Source organism: Salmo trutta, chromosome 20 (genome assembly GCF_901001165.1).
Source record: "Salmo trutta chromosome 20, fSalTru1.1, whole genome shotgun sequence".
Lineage (NCBI taxonomy): Eukaryota > Metazoa > Chordata > Actinopteri > Salmoniformes > Salmonidae > Salmo > Salmo trutta.
Genome location: NC_042976.1, coordinates 19,259,719 through 19,278,841, shown reverse-complemented (window position 1 = coordinate 19,278,841; position 19,123 = coordinate 19,259,719). Strand labels below are relative to the sequence as shown.

Genomic DNA, 19,123 nt, shown 5'->3' with positions numbered 1-19,123 from the left:
TCACACTCAAAATTAAAGTGGAAAACCACACTACAGGCTGATCCAACTTTGATGTAATGTCCTTAAAACAAGTCAAAATGAGGCTCAGTAGTGTGTGTGGCCTCCACGTGCCTGTATGACCTCCCTACAACGCCTGGGCATGCTCCTGATGAGGAGGCGGATGGTCTCCTGAGGGATCTCCTCCCAGACCTGGACTAAAGCATCCGCCAACTCCTGGACAGTCTGTGGTGCAACGTGGTATTGGTGGATGGAGTGAGACATGATGTCCCAGATGTGCTCAATTGGATTCAGGTCTGGGGAACGGGCGGGCCAGTCCATAGCATCAATGCCTTCCTCTTGCAGGAACTGCTGACACACTCCAGCCACATGAGGTCTAGCATTGTCTTGCATTAGGAGGAACCCAGGGCCAACCGCACCAACATATGGTCTTACAAGGGGTCTGAGGATCTCATCTCGGTACCTAATGGCAGTCAGGCTACCTCTGGCGAGCACATGGAGGGCTGTGCGGCCCCCCAAAGAAATGCCACCCCACACCATGACTGACCCACCGCCAAACCGGTCATGCTGGAGGATGTTGCAGGCAGCAGAAAGTTCTCCACGGTGTCTCCAGACTCTGTCACGTCTGTCCCATGTGCTCAGTGTGAACCTGCTTTCATCTGTGAAGAGCACAGGGCGCCAGTGGCAAATTTGCCAATCTTGGTGTTCTCTGGCAAATGCCAAACGTCCTGCACGGTGTAGGGCTGTACGCACAACCCCCACCTGTGGACGTCGGGCCCTCATACCACCCTCATGGAGTCTGTTTCTGACCGTTTGAGCAGACACATGCACATTTGTGGCCTGCTGGAGGTCATTTTGCAGGGCTCTGGCTGTGCTCCTCCTGCTCCTCCTTGCAGAAAGGCGGAGGTAGCGGTCCTGCTGCTGGGTTGTTGCCCTCCTACGGCCTTGTCCACATCTCCTGATGTACTGGCCTGTCTCCTGGTAGCGCCTCCATGCTCTGGACACTACGCTGACAGACACAGCAAACCTTCTTGCCACAGCTCGCATTGATGTGCCATCCTGGATGAGCTGCACTACCTGAGCCACTTGTGTGGGTTGTAGACTCCGTCTCATGCTACCACTAGAGTGAAAGCACCGCCAGCATTCAAAAGTGACCAAAACATCAGTCAGGAAGCATAGGAACTGAGAAGTGGTCTGTGGTCCCCACCTGCAGAACCACTCCTTTATTGGGGGTGTCTTGCTAATTGCCTATAATTTCCACCTGTTGTCTATTCCATTTGCACAACAGCATGTGAAATTTATTGTCAATCAGTGTTGCTTCTTAAGTGGACAGTTTGATTTCACAGAAGTGTGATTGACTTGGAGTTACATTGTGTTGTTTAAGTGTTCCCTTTATTTTTTTGAGCAGTGTATATACAGTGTAAGTCGGACGTTTACACACACCTTAGCCAAATACATTTAAACTCAGTTTTTCACAATTCCTGACATTTAATCCTAGTAAAAATTCCCTTTTTAGAAGGGGAAATGTAAGAATAATAGTTGAGAGAATGATTTATTTCAGATTTTATTTCTTTCAGCTTATTCCCAGTGGGTCAGAAGTTTACATACACTCAACTAGTATTTGGTAGCATTGCCTTTAAATTGTTTAACTTGGGTCAAACGTTTCGGGTAGCCTTCCACAAGCTTCCCACAATAAGTTGGGTGAATTTTGGCCCATTCCTCCTGACAGAGCTGGTGTAACTGAGTCAGGTTTGTAGGCCTCCTTGCTTGCACACACTTTTTCAGTTCTGCCCACAAATCTTCTATGGGATTGAGGTTAGGGCTTTGTGATGGCCACTCCAATACCTTGACTTTGTTGTCCTTAAGCCATTTTGCCACAACTTTGGAAGTATGCTTGGGGTCAATGTCCATTTGCGACCAAGCTTTAACTTCCTGACTGATGTCTTGAGATGTTGCTTCAATATATCCACATCATTTTTCTGCCTCATGATGCCATCTAGTTTGTGAAGTGCACCAGTCCCTCCTGCAGCACAGCACCCCCACAACATGATGCTGTCACCCCCGTGCTTCACGGTTGGGATGGTGATCTTCGGCTTGCAAGCCTCCCCCTTTTTCCTTCAAACATAACAATGGTCATTATGGCCAAACAGTTGTATTTTTGTTTCATCTGACCAGAGGACATTTCTCCAAAAAGTACGATCTTTGTCCCCATGTGCAGTTGCAAACCGTAGTCTGGCTTTTTTATGGCGGTTTTGGAGCGGTGGCTTCTTCCTTGCTGAGCGGCCTTTCAGGTTATGTCGATATAGGACTTGGTTTACTGTGTATATAGATACTTTTGTACCTGTTTCCTCCAGCATCTTCACAAGGTCCTTTGCTGTTGTTCTGGGATTGATTTTTTACTTTTCACACCAAAGTGCGTTCATAACCTAGGAGACAGAACACGTCTCCTTCCTGAGCGTGGTCCCATGGTGTTTATACTTGTGTACTATTGTTTGTACAGTTGAACATGGTACCTTCAGGCGTTTGGAAATTGCTCCCAAGGATGAACCAGACTTGTGGAGATCTACCATTGTTTTTCTGAGGTCTTGGCTGATTTCTTTTGATTTTCTCATGATGTCAAGCAAAGAGGCACTGAGTTTAAAGGTAGGCCTTGAAATACATCCACAGGTCCACCTCCAATTGACTCAAATGATGTCAATTAGCCTATCAGAAGCTTCCAAAGCCATTACATAATTTTCTGGATTTTTCCAATCTGTTTAAATGTACAGTCAACTTAGTGTACGTAAACTTCTGATCCACTGGAATTGTGATACAGTGAATTATATGTGAAATAATCTGTCTGTAAACAATTGTTGGAAAAATGACTTGTATAAAGCACAAAGTAGATGTCTTACCGACTTGCCAAAACTATAGTTTGTTAACAAGAAATTTGTGGAGTGGTTGAAAAACGAGTTTTAATGACTCCAACCTAAGTGTATGTAAACTTCAGATTTCAACTGTATGTTGAAGAGAGTGGGGCTTAAGCTGCATCCATGTGTCACCCCCCGGCCCTGTGTAAAGAAATGTGTGTGTTTTTTGCCAATTGTAACACTTGTTCTTGTACATGGATTTTATAATGTTGTATGTTTTTCCCCCAACACCACTTTCCATCAATTTGTATAACAGGCCCTCATACCAATTTGAGTCAAGCTTTTTTGAAATCAACAAAGCATGAGAAGACTTTGCCATTGTTTTGGCTTATTAGTTGTTCAATTAGGGTGAATACGTGGTCTGTCAAACAGTAATTTGATAAAAAGCCAATTTGACATTTGCTCAGTACATTGTTTTCGCTGAGGAAATATATGAGTCTGATGTTAATGATAACGCAGAGGATTTTCCCAAGGTTGCTGTTGACTCATATCTCACAGTAGTTATTGGGGTCATGTTTGTCTCCACTTTTGTGGATTAGGGTGATCAGTCCTTGGCTCCAAATATTGGGGAATATGCCAGAGCTGAGGATGATGTAAAAGAGTTTATTAAGTATAGCCAATTGGAATTTGTGGTCTGTATATTTTATCATTTGATTTAGGATACCATCAACCCCACAGGCCTTTTTGGGTTGGAGGGTTTGTATTTTGTCCTGTAGTTCATTCAATGTGATTGGAGAATCCAGTGGGTTCTGGTAGTCTTTAATAGTTGATTCTAAGATTTGTATTTGATCATGTATATGTTTTTGCTGTTTGTTCTTTGATATAGAGCCAAAAAGATTGGAGAAGTGGTTTATCCATACATCTCCATTGTGGATAGATAACTCTTCGTATTGTTGTTTGTTTAGAGTTTTCCAATTTTCACAGAAGTGGTTAGATTATATGGATTCTTCAAATACATTGAGCTGATTTCTGACGTGCTGTTCCTTGTATTTCTGTATTGTTTTAGTGATTCACCATAGTGAAGGCGTACACTCTGGGTCTCTTTTTCTGGGTCTCTATGTTTTTGGTTGGATTTGTTTCTCAATTTCTTTCTTAGGTTTTTGCATTCTTCATCAAACCATTTGTCATTGCTATTAATTTTCTTAGGTTGTCTGCTTGAAATATTTTGATTTGATAGGGAAGCTGAGAGGTCAAATATACTGTTTAGGTTTTCTACTGCCAAAGTTACACCTTTTTTGTCCAGGAAATTTTCAAAAAGGGATTGAATTTGTTGTTGCCTAATAGTTTTTTGGTAGATTTACACACTACTTTCATTCCATCTATAGCATTTCTTAATATTATTCAGTTCCTTTGGCTTTGATGACTCATGATTGAGCAAAGCTATGTTAAAGTAGAGTGTGATTTTGCTGTGATCTGATAGAGGTGTCAGTGGACTGACAGTGAATGCTCTAAGAGACTCTGGGTTGAGGTCAGTGATAAAGTAGTCTGCAGTCATGGCCAAAAGTTTTGAGAATGACACAAATATTAATTTCCACAAAGTTTGCTGCTTTAGTGTCTTTAGATATTTTTTGTCAGATGTTACTATGGAATACTGAAGTATAATTACAAGCATTTCATAAGTGTCAAAGGCTTTTATTGACAATTATATGAAGCTGATGCAGAGTCAATATTTGCAGTGTTGACTCTTCTTTTTCAAGACCTCTGCAATCCGCCCTAGCATGCTGTCAATTAACTTCAGGACCACATCCTGACTGATGGCAGCCCATTCTTGCATAATCAATGCATGGAGTTTGTCAGAATATGTGGGTTTTTGTTTGTCCACCCGCCTCTTGAGGATTGACCACAAGTTCTCAATGGGATTAAGGTCTGGGGACCCAAAATATCGATGTTTTGTTCCCTGAGCCACTTAGTTATCACTTTTGCCTTATGGCAAGGTGCTCGGTCATGCTGGAAAAGGCATTGTTCGTCACCAAACTGTTCCTGGATGGTTGGGAGAAGTTGCTCTCGGAGGATGTGTTGGTACCATTCTTTATTCATGGCTGTGTTCTTAGGCAAAATTGTGAGTGAGCCCACTCTCTTGGCTGAGAAGCAACCCCACACATGAATGGTCTCAGGATGCTTTACTGTTGGCATGACACAGGACTGATGGTAGCGCTCACCTTGTCTTCTCCAGACAAGCCTTTTTCCGGATGCCCCAAACAATCGGAAAGGGGATTCATCAGAGAAAATGACTTTACCCCAGTCCTCAGCAGTCCAATCCCTGTACCTTTTGCAGAATATCAGTCTGTCCCTGATGTTTTTCCTGGAGAGAAGTGGCTTCTTTGCTGCCCTTCTTGACACCAGGCCATCCTCCAAAAGTCTTCGCCTCACTGTGTGTGCAGATGCACTCACACCTGCTTGCTGCCATTCCTGAGCAAGCTCTGTATTGGTGGTCCCGCAGCTGAATCAACTTTAGGAGACGGTCCTGGCGCTTGCTGGACTTTCTTGGGCGCCCTGAAGCCTTCTTCACAACAATTGAACCGCTCTCCTTGAAGTTCTTGATAATCTGATAAATGGTTGATTTAGGTGCAATCTTACTGGCAGCAATATCCTTGCCTGTGAAGCCCTTTTTGTGCAAAGCAATGATGACGGCACATGTTTCCTTGCAGGTAACCATGGTTGACAGAGCAAGAACAATGATCCCAAGCACCACCCTCCTTTTGAAGCTTCCAGTCTGTTATTCGAACTCAATCAGCATGACAGAGTGATCTCCAGCCTTGTCCTCGTCAACATTCTCACCTGTGTTAACGAGAGAATCACTGACATGATATCAGCTGGTCCTTTTGTGGCAGGGCTGAAATGCAGTGGAAATGTTTTTGGGGGATTCAGTTCATCTGCATGGCAAAGAGGGACTTTGCAATTAATTGCAATTCATCTGATCACTCTTCATAACATTCTGGAGTATTTGCAAATTGCCATCATACAGAGGCAGCAGACTTTGTGAAAATGAATATTTGTGTCATTCTCAAAACCTTTGGCCACGACTATATGAGCTATAGGTGAGCTATAGGTGTACCTACCATAGGAGTCCCCTCAAAGCCTACCATTGTCTACTTAATACCCAGCATCCGACAGAGCTGCAGGAGTTGTGACCCGTTTTTGTTTGTTATGTTGTCGTAGTTGTGTCTAGGTGGGCATATGGGGAGGGAATGCTGTCCCCTCCAGGTAGGTCTTTGTCCTCCTGTGTGCTGAGGGTGTAAGGTTCTTGTCCAGTTCTGGCATTTAGGTCGCCACAGACTAGTACATGTCCCTGGGCCTGGAAATTGTTGATCTCCCCCTCTAGGATGGAGAAGATTTTAGCATTAAAGTATGGGGATTCTACTGAGAGGGGTACAGTTAACACACACTAGGACATTTTTCTCTGTTGAGATAATTTCCATATTAATTTCTAGCCAGATGTAAAATGTTCCTGTTTTGACTAATTTAATAGAGTGGGTTAGGTCTGCTCTATATCAGATTAGTATACCCCTTGAGCAATGTCGATTTTAGCATGTCAATCTTGGTGGGGCAACTCCCCCCCCACACAATTTTTTTTTAGATGCTTGCCAGCAAATCCACTACACAACACAACACTTGCACTATAACAAGCGGTGCCCACAAACATTTAGGGTCTACATAAAGTTGTCCCAACACTATTGCTTTCTTTCTAGCACAATGGAGTGAATCCTTACCACCGCTGCACTTGGCTATCAGCGGAGCCTTATCTGGCAACGAAACAATTAATTCAGCCTCGTTTACTGCCTTTTTAAAAACATAGCTGATATGGCTGACATAATACATCATTTATGCAGCAGCATATAAGATATTTTTGGACTCCCCTTGTTGTGCGCGGCGGTCCTTCGTTGGCATATTTTGTCATCAAAGAAAAAGATTGACAATTCTGAGTTGGAATACCGTTCAAAACGTATTTTCCCAGTCTGACTTCCCACTGTAATGCTTGCGGTTAGCCACTGAAATTTGCAATTTCCAACTTGTTGTGTAATGTTTATGGCCAATGAGCACCGATACGTTTTATCTAGATTTTCTCTTTATTATTTTTCTTCATATGACAAGGATTTAAAAGGATTTGCCAGTAGACTTGATTTACGATGACGACTGCTAGCTAAGATTGTGAAAGTAAGATGTTGACATGATCAGTCCAATCAAAGCTACTGTACATATAACGTGATTTGACATAATTTCTGTGGCCAATGACCTTGAGCCTTCTTGGAAGGGCACTTGTAATATAACACTATGGTAGGACCCAAAGGGCCGACGTTTTGGATGTCTACCGTTACTAAAGTACTGAAGCTAGGCGATTGCACAATGTCCCCATGAGTGACAGAATACTGAGCCAATCCCGGCGCAATGATCTTATTTTCTGCTGACTTACCCCACCACCACAGAAAGCACTGAGCTCGGCTGAAACACCTGCATTTTTGAGCTGCTTTACTCAAGAAAACAAAAAAGAGACCATGGTTGTATGCGGCTTTATTAATTCAATTATATATATATTTTTTGACATTGTTTGCAAACTGATATGTGACACGTATTAATGCCAAAATAACATGCATGCCACCCCCATTTTTTTTTGAGAGAGAGAGAGAGAGAGAGAGAGAGAGAGAGAGAGAGAGAGAGAGAGAGAGAGAGAGAGAGAGAGAGAGAGAGAGAGAGAGAGAGAGAGAGAGAGAGAGAGAGAGAGAGAGAGAGAGAGAGAGAGAGAGAGAGAGAGAGAGAGAGAGAGAGAGAGAGAGAGAGAGAGAGCTGTGGCAGTCTAGCAGCTAGCTCGTGTAGCTTCCCTACAGAGAGAGAGAGAGAGACTCTTCATATGCCTGAGTAACAGTAACATTTTTTGCAAATAAAAAAACGAATATATATATATAGATATTTTTTGCAAAACATGTGGGTCTCAAAACAGGTTGAATGACAGGTCGCCACTGCCCCTGAGTCTCTTCCCTGTTTCACACCTGGTAGTTTGATGGATGGGACTACCAGCTCTCTGTATCCTAGAGGGCAACCATTGGGTCCGTCTCCTTTATACCATGTTTCTTGTAGGATGACAATGCTTGTATTTCCAATTTATTTGATGAAGTCTGGGTTCTTGCTCTTTAGGCCAACAGCAGATGACCTCAGGCCTTGTATATTCCAGGAAGAGATAGTAAAAGCTTTGTGTTCCATAGTGTTTAGTATTGTTTTTGTGTGGTTTAGGCCCGGACCATCACAGCAGGTGTGAGCAGAGCAGGTTGAGCATCTCTTTCTGTCTCTCTCTCTCTCTCTATTTCTCTATTTCTCCCTGTCTCTCGCTCATTCTCTGATATCTGTCTCTCTCTCTGATATCTCTCTCTTCAGGTCTCTGAACGTCTCTGAAAGTCTTTTTTTCTCCTCCGTGTGCTGAAAGGAAAACTGTTATCCTCTCCCCTGCCTTCTCTCACCAGGTATGTCTCTCTCCCTATCTCTTTCTCTCCCTCATGCTCTCTATATTTCTCTCTGTATAATTTCTCTGTATATATTTTATGTATGCGGTTGCAAAAATGCTGCGTCACTGTTACTGTTTCTCAGGCATATGAAGAGTCTCTCTCTCTCTGTAGGGGAGCTACACGAGCTAGCTGCTAGACTGCCACAGCTACAGGGAGCACTGGCATATTACTGCTCTCCTTTCTCCTCCATCTCTCTATCTGCTCATGTTCTTTCTCACACTCTCTCTTCTTTTTCTTTCTCACACCCTCTTCTTTACTGCTATTCAGTGTTTGTGTTTGGGGGAATTATTGAGGATCATGTAGTTGTGGCCAAAGAAAGTATGGTAGTGTACTGTTTGTGTGTTTTAGGTGATGAACAATTTGACATTGAGAAGGCCGTTTAAGTGTGTGTGTGTGTGTGTGTGTGTGTGTGTGTGTGTGTGCGTGCGTGCGTGCGTGCGTGCGTGCGTGTGTGTGTTAGAGAGAGACAGACAGACACTGTGTGCCAAAATGACAGTGAGGGGGACTGACAGCCCAAGTGCAGCCAGGACTTTGTCTAATTGGTGTATGGAGGACGACCGAACACACACAACTCCCTCAAGGTTTAGATCAAACAGCAGGTGAATAGTGTCTTTGTCTTCTGATAGGCTGCTGATATGTTGTAACAACTCGTCCCTTCATGTTGAATTGTTCTTGGTGGCTGTTGACATTCAGGCACATTTCACCTCAGCTGCTATGCCCTTCATCCCCATCGCACACTAAATGCCTGAGAGCTGATTAGCGATTAGGCATCTCTCTCTCTCTCCATCCCTCTCTCCATCCCTCTCTCTTTCTCTCTCTCGCCCTCCCTCCCTCTTTCTCTGAGGAGTGAAATCAGCAGTGACATTTCTGATTGACCTTTTCCTATTTGTTTAGCCTCTCTCCCTTCAGTCACCCAGCCCGTCTCTGAAGCAGCATAGAGTAGAGTCAGGCAGATGCTGCAACAGCCATGTTTCTTGTTTGTTGTTCTTATTGGAGAACCCATCACAGCAGAGAGAGAAAGTGGCCCATTTTCCCAGATCAGAACAACAGAATATTTTATTAGAGGACGAGAGGAGAGGGCCAGCCTGCCTGTGTGCATCCATGCGTGTGAGTGTGCATGCTTAGGTGCATGTGTGTTGAGTGTGTGTGAGAGAGAGAGACTATGTGTGTGTCTGTGCATGCTTCATGCCAGATACACTCCTTATTGACACAACAGCAATTAGATCCTCTGAAGCTGCCTGTTGGTTGTCTGGCAAACCCAAGGAGAGAGATAGAGAGAGAGAGAGAGAGAGAGAGAGAGAGTGTGTGTGTGTGTGAACAGAGGTAGCTAACCGGTTACTGTGTAGAAACGGAGAGATGGGATTGTTCTTTCATTGCCGGCCACTGCAGCAGGGAGACCAATGATGTAATGTCCTAGAATGGGCCCCTTTTGGTATCCCCCTCTCTCTCTCCCTCTCTCTTTCAGTCTCCCTCTCCCCTTTTCCCTCCTTCTCTATCTCCCCGCCCCCTCTCTCTCCATCTCTCTCCCTTTCTAACTCTCTCTCTCTCCCGCTTTCATTTTCTCTCTCTCTGCCTCACTCCCTCTCCCTCCCCCTCACCATACACAGTTAAGCAGGAACATGGGTTGCTGCTCTATGCTTCTAGCTAGCTGGTCTGGTACTTCATGGGAAGGATGTACTAGGCCTAATGCACATCTAAACCCATTCTCCACCTACTCACTGTCTGTAGGCCTACCCTGTGTGGTCTTTGCTGGAGGCCTGGTGATGGGGTGATATAATTATATGAGCCTTGTGGGTTGATGATGATATTATCCCATGGGCCTTGTGGGTCGATGATGATATTATCCCATGGGCCTTGTGGGTTGATGATGATATTATCCCATGGGCCTTGTGGGTTGATGATGATATTATCCCATGGGCCTTGTGGGTTGATAATGATATTATCCCATGGGCCTTGTGGGTTGATGATGATATTATCCCATGGGCCTTGTGGGTTGATAATGATATTATCCCATGGGCCTTGAGGGTTGATAATAATATCTTGATGCACCAGAAGCCTCTGGTGGTGAAGATGACTTCCTAGAGGGAGAGGAAGTCACACTGGGCCATCAAATACAGTACGTCATTCCACAGCGTGATCCTAGTGTATGATCCCATGCTGGCTCTGGGTGAGCCACAGAGCTAGGCTACTCCAGGGGAGGCTGCCTGCTGAGGGTGATTAATGATTTGAGCTAATCAAAGATAATAATTTATTCTCCTAGCTTAACTATTATAGATCTGCCATGTTTTTTTCTTCCATTAAAAAAATAACTAATACATTTGAATTGGTAGTAAATTGCACTGCACTTAAACTTTGTGCCCATAGAAATATAAATGTATAGTAATTCTACTGTAATGGTTGTGCCTTTATCTGGAGTTGTTAACATATTACAAAGGGAAACCCAGCCGTGAGATGCCCAGTGATGCAGAACTACCAAACGAGCTACACTGAACAAAAATATAAATGCAACATATAGTGTTTCATGAGCTGAAATAAAAGACCTCAGAAATGTTCCATGTGCACAAAAAAGCTTATTTATCTAAAATGTTGTGCACAAATTAGTTTACATCCCTGTTAGTGAGCATTTATCCTTTGCCAAGTTAATCCTGACAGGTGTGGCATATCAAGAAGCTGATTAAACAGCATGATCATTACACAGGTGCACCTTGTGCTGGAAACAATAAAAGGCCACTCTAAAATGTGCAGATTTGTCTCACAACACAATGCCACAAATGTCTTGGTGCAGCGTGCAATTGACATGCTGACTGCAGGAATGTCCACCAGAGCTGTTGCCAGAGAATTGAATGTTAAGCCGCCTCCAACATCAATTTAGAGAATTTAGCAGTACATCTAACTGGCCTCGCAACTGTGGACCACGTGTATGGCGTCGTGTGGGTGAGCGGTTTGCTGATGTCAATGTTGTAGACAGAGTGCGCCAAGGTGGCGGTGGAGTATGGTATCGGCAGGCATAAGCTACGGACAACGAACACAATTGCATTTTATTGATGGCAATTTGAATGCACAGAAATAAATTGACAAGATCCTGAGGCCCATTGTGAGGCCCATTTCTTTTAAATCTGTGAGCAACAGATGTGTATCGGTATTCCCAGTCATGTGAAATCCATTGATTAGGGCCTAATGAATATAATTTAATGAACTGATTTCCTCATATGAACTGTAACTCAGAAATTGAAGCATGTTGCGTTTATATTTTTGTTCAGTATAAATACCTTTTATGCTCGCTTTGAGGAGTACAACACAGTCTTGCGTGAAAGCACCTGTTGTTCTGGAGGACTGTGATCTCACCCTCCATGGCCATTGTGAGTAAAGGGCATTTCTATTGAAAAGAACCCATTCAACTCAAACCATAGGCTTCATTGATGCCATTCAGAGTGTCTTGAAGTCAATTAAACCGGCTATAATAGCTGAGGTTCATAGCTAGCTAGCTAATATTGACATGTAACAGTCATGTGTGTAACAGTACATTTCTGCAATTTCTTGGGATGAATGATTAATTGGTGGAAGCAATTAAAACCACTGTTCTGAACTAATATTTACATCAAACGTTTTAGAGTCCATGCACAGATCGGCTACATAGCTAGCTACACATCCATAGACATACAAGTATTTTTATCCTCCACTACACAATAAGCAAGAAAAGAGCTCGCTACCTTACTTCAGCTTCATTGCATGGCAAATATCAGCAAGGCAAGCGTACACAATTGTACATTACATTTTGCAGTACATACTTTAACTAGCTCGATTTTTTTACATCCACTGTTTCACAAGACGACAATCCACATATCTTTAAGATACTTTATAATTTCTCTCCTTCATGAGGAGGGAGGATAATGAATGTTCATAGAAGAAACAAGAGTAGCAGTAACATTTCAACTAACTATCTACTAACACCCTAACCCAAGGTCTAACCCTAACCCTTATCCTAACCCAAACTTAACCATAACCCTTATTCCAAGCCTAACGCTAACTGTAACCTTAGCAAGCAGTTGCTTATCAACAGTTTGTTGATAGTATGACCATCTGTAGGACATCTACAGATGAAAAATCCATACTATCCAAATAAAGTGTGACCGTAAGAAGTAATGGTAGACCTACCAATTAGTTATATTGATTTTACTGATATCAATTTTGTTTATGAATTATTAAGTGATTAAAATTGGTAACTTCCATTCATGTGCAATGTTAGCTATTTAATATTAGCTTTCTACAACAATGTATGAATTAATGGTTGGATCAGAATCAGCATTATAATCATTGGTCAGTATGAAGAATTAAGTAAAACCACAAGTCCAAATCCCTATCTCCATCTATGGTTAATTTGGGAAACAGCCAATTTTAGCTAGCTGGCTATCTAGCCACATGTGGACAACAACACAATGAGATGCAACAATTCAAGTTTTTCTGTCAATGACATATGTGCTCAATGGGATTTTATAAGAGTGACGTCAAATCCAAGCTGGCTTCATTTGACACTTTTTTTTTTTCAAGGACCATTGAAAGTTTAGCTCAACGTTTATTGGCAAATTTTGAATACTTTTTTTGTCAAGGGAGGCAAGATGCTAGCTTCCCTTGCCTTCTATGCTATGTGTGGCAACAATGTCATACTCATTTGGACCAGACAGCATCAGATAGATGGCCCTTGGCATCCATGAATACTTGCCACTGCTAAGGACTTAACATGCTTCACACACACCCACACAGTCGTGAAGAGGGCTGGAAAGCGCCTCTTCCCCCTCAGGAGGCGGAAAAGATTTAGCATGGGCCCTCAGATCCTCAAAAAGTTCTACAGCTGCACCATCGAGAGCATCTTAACTGGTTGCATCACCAATTGGTATGACAAATGCACCACCCTCGACTGCATAGCGCTACAAAGGGTGGTGTGGACAGCTCAGTACATCACTGGGGCCAAGCTCCCTGCCATCCAGGACCTCTATATCAATCGGTGTCAGAGGAAGGCCTGGAAAAATTGCTAAAAACTCCAGCCACCCAAGTCATAGATTGGTACCGGAGCCATACATTGTACTGTAGCATCGACTCTAAGACCAACAGGCTCCAAGACAGCTTCTACCCCCAAGCCATAAGACTTCTAAATGGCCATAAGACTGCTACGGTAAATAGTTAATTAATGGTTAGCCGGACTATCTGCACTGACCCTATTTTTCACTGACTCTATGTACACTCACAAGAGTACAATACAGTGCCTTCAAAAAGTATTCACGCCCCTTGACTTTTTCCACATATTGTTGTGTTACATCCTGAATTTAATATTGATTAAATTTAGATTTTTTGTCACTGGCCTACAAACAATACCATATAATGTCAAAATAGAATTATGTTTTAGCGTTTTTTTACAAATTAATCTTAAATGTCTTGGGTCAATAAGTATTCAACTAATTACTTATGGCAACCCTAAATAGGTTTAGGAGTAGAAATTTGCCTAACAAGTCACATAATAAGTTCCATGAACTCACTTTGTGTGCAATAGTAGTGTTTAACTTGATTTTTTAATGACTACCTCTGTACCCCACACATACAATTATCTGTATGGTCCCTCAGTCGAGCAGTGAATTTCTAACGCAGATTCAACCACAAAGACCAGGTAGGTTTTCCAAGGCCTCGCTAAGGGCACCTATTGTTATTCTGTATTTTATTAGGAGCAGCAGCTATTCTCCTTGGGGTCAACACAAAACAAGAATCATGACATAATAGAAAACCTTAATAAACAACAGCTCAAGGACCGAACTACATATTTATTTTATATACACTACCGTTCAAAAGTTTGGGGTCACTTAGAAATGTCCTTGTTTTTGAAAGAAAAGCTATTTTTTTGTCCATTAAAATAACATCAAATTGATCAGAAATACAGTGTAGACATTGTTAATGTTGTAAATGACTATTGTAGCTGGAAACGGCATATTTTTTTATGGAATATCTTCATATGCGTACAGAGGACCATTATCAGCAACCATCACTCCTGTGTTCCAATGGCACATGTTAGCTAATCCAAGTTTATCATTTTAAAAGGCTAATTGATCATTAGAAAACCCTTTTTTGCAATTATGTTAGCACAGCTGAAAACTGTTGATCTGATTAAAGAAGCAATAAAACTGTCCTTCTTTAGACTAGTTGAGTATCTGGAGTGTCAGTATTTGTGGGTTCGATTACAGGCTTGAATTTCTTCTGGATTTGTGGACTGTGAAAAGACCCCTGGTGGCATGTCTGGTGGGGTAAGTGTGTGTGTCAGAGCTGTGTGTAAGTTGACTATGCAAACAATTTGGGATTTTCAACACATTAATGTTTCTTATAAAAATAAGTGATGCAGTCAGTCTCTCCTCAACTCTTAACCAAGAGAGACTGGCATGCATAGTATTTATATGAGCCCACTGATTACAATGAAGAACAAGACATGCCACTCTGTTTTTGGCCAGCTGCAGCTTAACTAGGTCTTTACTTGCTGCACTTGACCCCACGACTGGGCAATAATCAAGATAAGACAAAACTAGAGCCTGCAGGACTTGCTTTTTGGAGTGTGGTAGATGGGTAAACATTCAAAAAGCAGACATTGAATATCCCTTTGAGCATGGTGAAGTTATTAATTACACTTTGGATGGTGTATCAGTATACCCTGTCGCTACAAAGATACAGGCGTCCTTCCTAACTCAGTTGCTGGAGAGGAAGGCAACCGCTCAGGGATTTCACCATGAGGCCAATGATGACTTTAAAACAGTTAGAGTTTAATGGCTGTGGATCAACAACATTCTAGTTACTCCACAATACTAATCTAATTGACAGAGTGAAAAGAAGGCAGCCTGTACAGAATATAAATATTACAAAACAAGCATCCGGTTTGCAACAATGCAATAAAATAATACTTCAAAAAATGTGGTAAAGCAGTTAACGTTTTGTCCTCAATAAAAAGTGTTATGTTTGGGGCAAATCCAATACAACACATTGCTGAGTACGACTCTCCATATTTTCAAGCATAGTGGTGGTTGCATCATGTTATGGGTATGCTTATAATCGTTAAGGACTGGGGATTTTTTACGTATAAAAATAAATGGAATGGAGCTACACAGGCAAAATCCTAGAGGAAAACCTGGTTCAATCTGTTTTCCACCAGACACTGGGAGTTGAATTAACCTTTCAGCTGGACAATAACCTAAAACATAAGGCCAAATCTACAGTGAATGTTCCCGAGTGGCCAATTTACAGTTTTTACTTAAATATGATTGGAAATCTATGGCAAGACAAGAACATCTTTGTCTAGCAATGATCAACCAACAATTTGAGAGAGCTTGAAGATAAAAATGGGAATATATTGTACAATCCAGATGTGCAAAGCTCTTAGAGAATAACCCAGAAAGACTTACAGCTGTAATCACTGCCAAAGGTGATTCTAGCATATATTGACTCAGGGAAGTGAAAACGTATGTAAATTATATTTTTCTGTATTACATTTTTAATACAACCAAAAACATGTTTTCTCTTTGTCATTGTGGGGTATTTTGTGTAGATGGATGACACGATAATCTATTTAATCAATTTTGAATTATGGTTGTAACACAATAAAATTTGGAATAAGTCAAGGGGTCTGAATACTTTGTAAAGGCATTGTTTACACACTATATACAAACTCACACACGGTACGCTGACACTCACACAAAACCAACACACATTCACATATACACACACACACACAACACACACGCATACCAACACCACACTAACACACATACACACACACTTTTACACTCATCATATGCTGCTACTACTCTGTTCTTTATTTTATTATTATTATTATCTATCCTGATGCCTAGTCACTTTACCCTACGTCATACCCTTGCACATTGATTTGGTACTCCCTGTAATATAGCTCCATTCTTGTGTATTTTATTTCTCTTGTGTTACTATTGTTCTTTTTACTATATTTTTTTAAACTCTGCATCATTGGGAAGCATTCCATGGTAAAGCCTACACCCGTTGTATTCGGCACATGTGACTAGGGCTGTTGCGGTGACCGTATTGCCGCCACACCGGCGGTCACGAGTCATGAAAGGCAGTAAGATTCCACTTGACCATTTAGCCACGGTAATTAGGCTTCTCCAATCTCTGATGCTGCTTATGGTCATTAGTAGCCTACCAAACTAGCTAACTGCCTGGTACTCAGCACTCTATTTTCCCTCTAATCACTCTGACATCAATGCAAATGTCATCATAGAGAGCCCATGAGCTAATGTTACGCAACATTTCTATAGGCTATGCAATTGCGTGAGAAAACAGAGTTATGGCCTCTATTAAAAAGAGGAGGATCCCGTCAGCTTTCTATAGGCTAGGCCTGGCCTGCTATATTTATTTCTCAACTTTCCTAATATTAAGCACATTGCTTATATTTACAACAGGAGTATAGCCTACATGACTGGCATGAAAATCAACCACTGGAAAAGCTTCCTTCATTCGCTTTTCGCTATTTAAGTGCATAGATTTTTTTCCTGCTTCCCCTGTATCGATACAGGTGCATGAATATGGTCCATTCTAAATCGAAACAAATTTCACACATATATATTATTTAGATTAAATCAAGAATAGTCTGATGGGTCAAAATATTAGCCTATCACTTGTGAATTATATATTATCACTTGTGAATGATGCCCAGCAACTTTTTCTAGTCATAGTTGCAAACCTCATGTAGCCTAGCCCATAGGCCTATATGTTTTGATAAGGTTTGTAACACAACTAAAGTGACCAAATACTTTCTTAAAATGAAGCACATTAATCCGCTTTACAAGGGGTGTAGAGCCTAACTGGCATACATAAGCAGCGCGGGTGTTTCAACTTTGAGGAAGATCATTTTCACTATAAAAAGGCAACTTTAATAAAAGCATTACATGCATAATTGTATTTGTAGTACATTCTGATAATGGTGTTTTCCGGTAATGGAACATTCACGCTTATAATCTACTGCCGTGTGCGCATTACTGCGCTTATAATGTGAAGAAATAGCCTAATAGTTTATCAACATTTTTAATTAATCTGTTGCGTCAGCCACATTGTGTAACAAATGTTTTTTGATGCTAGAGGTTGTGTTAATTTGGGATCTATCGCATCCCACAACTATCCCAGACTATGTTTGGAATATTTATTTCTCGCACAGAATAGAATAGGTCGACTTTTGTATAGGCTGGTGCTTTCGGAGTTCGTTAGGCCTACTCATCTTGTTGGCTGATGAAAAGTAAATGTGGACAGTTCTTCCAATATCTTTGTGCACAGTTGCATCCCCGATGTGTCTTCCAAACATCTCCTGGCTTTCACACATAGCCTACAAGCTTCTGATGCAGACCTTTGGAACATCTACATTTTAAAAAGTCAAATAAATCCATGTAATATAGCCTACACCATCACAATAAATCCATGTAATATAGCCTACACCATCACAATAAATTCATGATTTATTTTAGGTCTAAAGAAGCATGATATGTAGTCTAAATCTAGTCTATTTCAGAAGAACAGAATAGCATACTCTGAGTTGTCCTGATTTTAGGTCCTGATCTGGTTATGCCATATGGCTGTGGGCTACACTAGTTCATTTAGCAGACAAGATCTGGTTAGAATTCCGTGGCATTATTTTATATTATTTATAGTATGAAGAATACAATTGAACAAAGCTGAATAAATATAACTAATATTTTCTAAAGTATTTGAGGGAGTGCGCACATGCAGCTATTCTGTGTTGAGCAGTTAAGAAATAGGTATTCCTATATGCTTAATTTAGTGTTATTAATGTAGCCCAATGTTTGTAGAAATACTAACGTTACATTAATAATTCTAAATTAAGCATATAGGAATACCTAAACAGAGTATATCCTACTCATTTAAAATGAAATATCTTATGTAAACAAACACACCAGCCAAACTTTTAATCAGGTTTTGGAGTCATCTAAGGCAACGTGCTTCAGATTCATACTAAGGAGTCTGACAGTGCAAACAAGTTTCTTTCTGCAGTTCAAAGGCAAAGAAAGATCAATTTGTCTTTTCTTCAGAGAGAGAGAGAGAGAGAGATCCCTATCCTCCTCCGCCACATTGTAAATTCATGAGCCCTGAGATTTCCTGAAGAAAAAAAAATGCAAGTTCACTTTAACCTCGGCCCCCCTGTGTGCTGCTTTTTACATGGTCTGACAGGTGGCTGCTGGGAGAAGCGGTCCTGGGGGGATAAGCAGTGTGTGTGTATTTTTGTTAGTGCATGTGTGGGTGTTCATTATGTGAATTATGGATGAGGTTAAGGCAGCGGTAGATAGAAACTTCAAGTTAGGGAAGGAGAAGGATGTCTACTGTCCCCTCCTCATGGAGTCTGGTTAGAAACTGTAATAGTGAGCAAAAGTTGCTCCTTTTCTCAGAAACTGTAGCAACCGCACTACTTCCACTACAAACCACCATCACCACCATTTCAAATGTTTATATTTTTTATTTAACCTTTATTTAACTAGGTAAGTCCATTAAGAGCAAATTATTATTTACAATGACAGCCTACCAGAAGGCAAAAGGCCTCCTGCAGGGACGGGGGCTGGGATAAAAAAATACAGCACTAAACATGGTACAAATATTATTAGGCACAGACAACAGCACGAAGGGCAATAAGGAGACAACAATACATCACGCAAAGCAGCC

At 41.5% G+C, this 19,123-nt stretch overlaps 1 protein-coding gene across 22 annotated transcripts in view; it reads left to right on the top strand.

The window, feature by feature from the left end:
* The window catches only part of LOC115155638 (microtubule-associated protein 2), a 180,592-nt gene that overhangs the window by 49,702 nt on the left and 111,767 nt on the right, over positions 1-19,123 (top strand). For 21 of the 22 annotated variants that reach the window (XM_029702454.1, XM_029702473.1, XM_029702466.1 and 18 more), the window contains exon 2: positions 8,274-8,359. The exons of the other annotated variant lie outside the window; for it this stretch is intronic. The gene's annotated coding sequence lies outside the window, so the exon portion shown is untranslated. The remainder of the gene's footprint in view (positions 1-8,273; positions 8,360-19,123) is intronic. 22 annotated transcript variants of the gene reach the window in all.